General features: G+C 34.0%; 1 long non-coding RNA gene across 1 annotated transcript; it reads left to right on the forward strand.

Moving 5' to 3' along the window:
- The first annotated feature begins 565 nt into the window (after positions 1–565).
- On the forward strand, positions 566–6,301 carry LOC111455892. The gene is made up of 2 exons (XR_002712649.1): positions 566–741; positions 6,029–6,301. It is a non-coding gene; the product is annotated as an uncharacterized LOC111455892 (long non-coding RNA).
- Positions 6,302–7,213: the final 912 nt, after the last annotated feature.

The following is a 7,213-nucleotide window of genomic DNA, read 5'->3' on the forward strand; positions in this document are numbered from 1 at the left end:
TCCACAATGGTATTATTTTGTCCACTTTGAGCATAAGTATACTATAAGTTTCCCCTTAATCGAAGCTCGATTCCTTTCTTTGGAGCCTCGAACAAAGTATATCCTTTGTTCGATATTTGAAAATTCTATGTTAATATAGCTAAGTTTAGGGCATGACTCTGATTCTTTGTTCGATATTTGAGCATTCTATTAACATGGCTAAGTTTAGGGCATAACTCTGATACCACGTTAGATGAACACGACTTTCTACAATAGTATGATATTGTTCACTTTGAGCATAAGCTCTCGTGACTTTGCTTTGGGTTTCCCCAAAAAGCCTCACATCAATGGTAAGAGTATTCCTTGATTATAAACCTGTGATTATTCCCTAAATTAGCCGTGGGATTTTCATCGTCCAACAAATAATTATAGTTTGAGCATTTTAAAAATTAATCAAATCATTATGAAATATATGTGTAATGATATATAAAACTTTAAAATTTGTTCGTAGGAAATGACTGAATTTTTAAAATTTTTAATTTACAAAAAATTATATAATTTAAAATTTTGTAATTTTTTCAAAATTAATTTTAACCAAAGGCTTCGGACGGCCTTAGTTGTGAATGAGATAATCCATTGTGTGCTGCTGAGATTCCAGAGATGTTGTGGGCCGTTGTACGCTTGATCGAAGCAGCTCAGCAATGGATGATCTCTGCTCCAACACGAAGGAGTAGAGCGCTAATTAAAGCACTTAGTTCGCAGGTAAAATACTCGTCGAGCTGTTTTCTACTACTGGAGTTCAAAGAAAATGCGTTTTCCTTGTTCTTGTGGAATTTTCTGATTAGAATCTTATAGAAAAGCATGAAGAAGAATTAGATGAAATTCAGATTGATTTTAGTTGCTTTCGCTTTTTCGATAATGACTAAGAATCTGAAAAGACGGCTTGATAGTCGTTCTGTTTCTGAAATTGGAGCAGTGATTTAGGTAACGAAATGAACTGGATGGTTTCGTAGTGGATCTGACTGTTAATGAAGCCTTATTTTCATCCATTTTTCGATCTATCAAGAACGTGAAATCTACAAAGGCATATGAACACATTAAACAGAATCCAGATTGCATAGTCAACATACTCGATTTCTTTTTTTTCTGTGGATCAAATGTTTGTCATCTTGTTCTGGTAGTGATAATTGTGGCCTTTAACTCTTTCAGTGTCTTTGAGATCTGAGTTCTTTTTTTTCCTTGGTATTGCAGAAATTAGAAATATGAATTGACATTTTGTTTGCTTCCAAGTGTGTCCTTCTGTGGGACCTAACCGCTGAAAACCCCCTCAAATTTCTCTCCAAAAGCCTAGAAAATGAAACATTTATCCTTTACCGTTGCTTGGGTCAAGAATCCGAATCTTTCTTTTTGTGCTGCTACTACTCCTAGAGCGGGAAAAGGATAAGAAAACACAAAGTGGTCTCTTAGTTTTCCAACCCTTCAAAAAAGTATAATCGTCAAATAGCTCGTAGGGAATCAGAAGCAAGCAGAGTAGGGAGTGGAATTCCTTTAAAAAGCTTTCACTTAGAATTCTACCAGCAAGTTACTATTGAGAATTGTTGGGAGAGTCCCATCATGGCTAATTAAGAAGATGATCATGAATTTATAAGTAAGGAATGCATCTCTATTGGTATGAGGCCTTTTGGAGAAACAAAAAGTAAAACCACGAGAGTTTATGCTCTAAGTAGAGAATATCATGCCATCGTGGAGATCCGAGATCCCTAACATTCACTTCTTAGTCCTGTTTCTTCATTTCTCTCCGTTGTTGCCCCTTAAAAATATTAGAATACATGTGCTGTAGAGTTATGAATACAGTTATGTAGCCAGGGACATTGCATCTTTTTCTTTTTGTTCCATCAGCCGTGAATCGTTCAATGGATGGCATAGTTTTCAAAACTTGACTTGGATCAGGCAACAAAATAAGCAAACCAATTGGTGGAAAAAGTATAGATAGGCCTAATTTTCAAAAACAAAAAATTAAATGGTTATCATGTTGAATGAACAGGGACATTAAATACGTATCCGGGCACTGCCTATGGCAGAATAGGGAGTTTGGGCATTTGGCTTCAGGTATTGAAGATTTGTTATTATGAAATTGACACTTTTTTGCCCATTAGATTAGTATATTACATCTACAGAGAACCAGTTACTAGCTTGTGAGCAAGAACTGCACAAATTTAGGATCTTTATAGCTTACTTTTTGTAAGTCTTCATTTCTGTTTAGAAAAACCAACTTCAAAGGAGTGTTTGAAGTGAAGGTTTGAGTTTCAAGTTTAGATTAAGATTCGAACCCATGTTTCTTCTATTGGTTTGTCGATCCAAGATTTATTAGACAATCCTATTGGTTTTGGCAGTATTCCAGACCCACTAATTCATGTTGAGGATTGTTGGGAGTGAGTCCCACGTTGGCTAATTCCCTAATTTAGGGAATGATCATGCGTTTATAAATAGAGGAATACATCTCCATTGAGATGAGGCCTTTTGGGGGGAGCCCAAAGCAAAGCCATGAGAACTTAGGCTCAAAGTGGACAATATCATACTATTGTGGAGAGTCGTGATTCCTAACAATTCACGCAATTTTTCTAAGGTTAGGCTTCCTGTACCTGGACAGACTTGGTTAGCTTAAACTTCTTTTAAGTGCTCCTCTTAAACTGCAGACTTAACATTCCCACACTTGAATGCCAAGCCTGCACCCCATAGAAGTAATCGTGTAACTGTATAAAACTGATTTTCGGAGCTCCGCGGATAAAACACCAATTATTTTCTCTAACATCAAATATTTGTTTTCCACTCTTACATTCAAATTGAAAAGTTAAAGGGAAAAAAAAAAAAAAAACACAGAAAACCGATTATTTGTTTACTTGCAACCTGTTTGGTTTGTGATCGTAGATACTAAATGTGAGATCCCATATTGATTGGAGAGTGAATGAATCATTCTTTAGGAGGGTGTGAAAATCTCTCCTTATTAGACGTGTTTTAAAACCGTGAAGGTGACGGTAATATGTACCAAGCTAAAACGGACAATATTTGTTAGCGGTGGACTTGGACAGTTACAAATAGTATTAGAGCCAGACATCGGGCGGTGTGCCAGTGAGGATGCTGAGCCCCATGGGAGGTAGATTGTGAGATCCCACATTGGTTGGATAGGAAAACGAAGCATTTCTCATAAAGGTGTGGAAATCTCTCCCTATTTGACGTGTTTTAAAATCATGAGGCTAACAACGATACGTAACGGATCAAAGCGGACAATATTTATTAACGGAATTAATTTACTTGATGTCTAGATGTATGTGGAAAAATGAGTGTTGGAGAATTAAATATAGCAGGATTAAAACCCAAGTTGGAAAGTAAGGCTCTATGTTCATAATTACTATTACGGCTTTTGTCTGCTTTTGACTAATGCAATGTGGCTGCTTACTGTTTCTCATATTACATAATCCTCTTTCTTATTTTTCTCTTCTTAGACCCGCGACTGTGGATTTCTGTCGGTATGTGGATAGTAATAGTTAACTTGAGTTATATTGCCTGTTAGGAATCAAATAATATGGTGAAAGCTAGTACTATTTATATTGGAAGCAACTTTGGCTATAGATTAATAGGCCAAACGTATAGTTTAATGGACAAAAACATCATTGATAAGATTGACTGTTCAATCTTCACTCCATAAATTGTTGAATGAAAAAGAGAAAGAAAGCTATAGATCAATAGGAATCGAAGGATGGTGATAGCTAGTGTTAGCTATGTATATATTTTCCAGGAGAACAAAACTTTCAAAGAGAATGAAAAGAATCTTAGCTAATTCAATGACAGGAATAAAAGGATGGTAAAAGCTAACCTTACCTAAAGATGGGTAGGAATGAATAGTAGGAATGAATAGAAGGACGGTGAAAGCTAGCTAACTCTGGTTCCCACTTGAGTTTGAATTTTTTTTTTCTAGGAGCTAGGAATTCAAATATCTGATTTTTTTTTTGGTTAAGAAAGTAACCTTACCTAAAGATGGTTAGGAGAAGTCAAAATTTTGGTAGATAGGGATCCCGTAAAAACTTCTTTCGATTTTAAGTTTATGGGGGGTAGTATGGGATCTGTAGTAGGCGAGAAAATCACCCGTTTGATCGAGTATGCTACAAATCAAGATGGTTAGGAGTGAATAGAAGGATGGTGAAAGGTAGCTAACATGGCTCCATTTACACGACTTCACTTGAAATTTCTATATTTTTTTTTTTTGAACTAGAAATTCAAATTTGTGGAAGCTAACCTTACCTAAAGATTGTTAGGAGTGAATAGAAGGATGGTGAAACATTTACACGATTTATCTTGAAACTACTGTTTTTTTCTTTTCTTCTTTTGGAGCTAGGAATTCAAATATTTGATCTTTTGGCTAAGTTCATATACCTTAAGTAGTTGAGTGATATTCAAGTTGATATGTGAATGATTCTTATTAGTTTTTCTTTAATATTATAATTTGAATATGAACGTGAGGATTTGAACTTGAACTTGATCTTGAAGAGTAGGTACTTCATGAACACTACAGAATTTTAGTTCTTACCAACACATTTTCTCTCAAAACCACAAAAGTCGTAGATCAAAACGATTGTAGAGGGAGGCCAATAGTCCATAGTTAAAATGATTTTAGACCAATGAAGTGAATCAAAATGGTCTAGAGCGCCCATCCGTTTAAAATAATGGATGCTGCTCTCATCTAAGAAAAAGAAATGGAAAAAAGAAATTAAAAGAAGAGACAAGGGGGAAAAGTAATTCCCATTGGAATGATGAACTTTATAAAAGTTGAAGGATTAAAGTTAAAATTTGAGCATATTTCACATGATTAAGAAAAGAAAAGGGTAAGTTTGATTCCTCTACCACATGTTATTCTAAGCCCTTTGAGACTTGTCGAATCTAATTGGGGGCTGCATCCCACTATCATCATCAACTCTCATTATGATATATCTCCTAAGGTTCGAATTTTGGGTCCCTAACATGGAATTCCAATTCATCTTTCATATTTTCATATCTTTTTAGGATTAAAATTACAAATTTAGTCTTTAAATTTTACGATTCCTATGAAATATGTGTAAGTTTCAAACTTTAGAAAGTATTTGATATTTAAGTTCATAGCCTTTAATTTCGTATCCGTAAGTCTTTGAACTGTTAATGTTTTATATATAAGGTATTTATTAAGCACGACGTTAAACGTTCAAAAAACCTATTGAATGTTGGAGTTCTGCAATGTTCTCTTTTGGGTACATAAGTAAAAGACATTATCTTTATTGGTATGAGATATTTTGAGAAAAGATTATGCTTAAAGTAGAGAATATCGTATCATTGTAGAGATTGCTGCCTCATCAGTGGTATCATAATCATGTTCTTATCTTAACTTAACCATATCAATAGGGGACTCTCTTTTGTCTTCGTACACGTAGTTCATTAGTTTTCTTTTTTAATTTTTTTAATAAAAACTTTGAAATCCTACCCCTACCCCTACCCCTATCCCTATCCCTATCCCTCTTGATCTCTTTAATTAAGTGATTTGTTTTATTCTAATCTATTTCGTTAGGATAATCAAATCATATCTCTCTCTTAAAATTATTTTTTAAAAAAATGAAAAATGAAAAAAAAAAAGCTCTATGACCACGAACACAATTATTGTCCCAATAAGAACCTCTCTCATAAACACACACGTATGCATATGAAGGGATGTGTGCAATTTTTTTTTTAATTTATAAATAATATATTTATTTGTTTGTTTGTTTATTATTATTATTAGTTTAGACATAAGCATAATATCTTGTTTATAAATGTAAAGTAATTTCATGGATTCCATTCCTCTTTTTTATATATATATTTGATATTCCCTCTTCCAATATATTTGACAATTTGGAATGACTTTCACTATAAATATGAACCACAATATTCTTTTTCCATTTGACTTCTATTCCTATCTATCTTCTCGTCAAAATAATTAATAATTTTCATTTGACTTTCGTACGGTTATACTTTTTTAACTATACAGTGTCTAATCTTGACATGTTTACGATAAGCTTTAAGGGTAACTTGAGCTCTATATTCATTTTTTGTTCCGACTTTGTGGCTTCATCAAACTTAGGCGAGGTTTGTTTTCGTCAATTGAATATCACTTGTGTGGAATTCAAGTTTGTTCGTCCACAGACGCCACCTTGCCTCTATACTAGGCCAAATCATTCGGCTCGACTTTGCCTGTACTCGGGGCCAAGGTCTCTTGATACGGTGTTGCATCTCATCGTCTCATTTTGGTTCTCAATTAACATGACCCATATGTTTTGACGTCATTTCAAGGTACAGGGTATCGTCGGACATTGCAGCTCACTCGATTACTCCATCTAGAATGAGCTCACTTGTCGTTCATAACATTGGTCTCGAACATGCAACAGAGAAAATAGAGGTAGATAATAACTTCAACTTTCATATTAGTTTAAACCTTACGCATTTCAATTTAACCTCCACATTTGTAAGGACTGGTCGCATATGAGCTATCTCAATTACTCGATATTGTGAAGTTTGACATTATACCCGATCAAGATTAAAATAATAATAATAACAACAAGATCACGAGATTGAACATGGAGTGGTTTCATGTTATCTCGGTGACGTAAATAGGTCGGTATCATGATTTAAAAGGAGTGGGGGGTGAGGGTAATTAATTAAGATATAAACTAGTTAATATGAAGCATGCAAAGACCTCCAAAGGAAGCTTTGAATGGAACTATTGATTGTTGTTGGAAATGTACTCAATTGGGTAGGTGCCATTGTTTTCATGCTCTCTTTTGAGTATGTTGAGAGGTTTTAGGGTTTCAAACCTAAAACACAAATGATTAAAATTAAAATGTTGGGTTTCTTTAATTTTTTTTTTTTTGGTTTATATAATGCATATTTAGATCATTTCTTTTTTAAAATTTTAGTTCGACCATTTTGATCTCTTCATTTTCATTGTATCTCTTTTTTATCGGAATTTTAGCATTACATTTCGTTCACGAAATTTCTTAAGATGTAGCTCTGAATATATTCATTATACATCGAATTTATGCTAAAATTTTACTAGAATTAGAGTAGAATAGATCATATCTGTACATAGTAAGATAATCTACTGTTTTACTTGTTTGTTACCAGAATCTGTTTTACTCGTTTGGGAGAATCTATGATGTTTTACTTGTTTGTTACA

Source organism: Cucurbita moschata, unplaced genomic scaffold (assembly GCF_002738365.1).
Source record: "Cucurbita moschata cultivar Rifu unplaced genomic scaffold, Cmos_1.0 Cmo_Scf00018, whole genome shotgun sequence".
In the NCBI taxonomy this organism is placed as follows: Eukaryota; Viridiplantae; Streptophyta; class Magnoliopsida; order Cucurbitales; family Cucurbitaceae; genus Cucurbita; species Cucurbita moschata.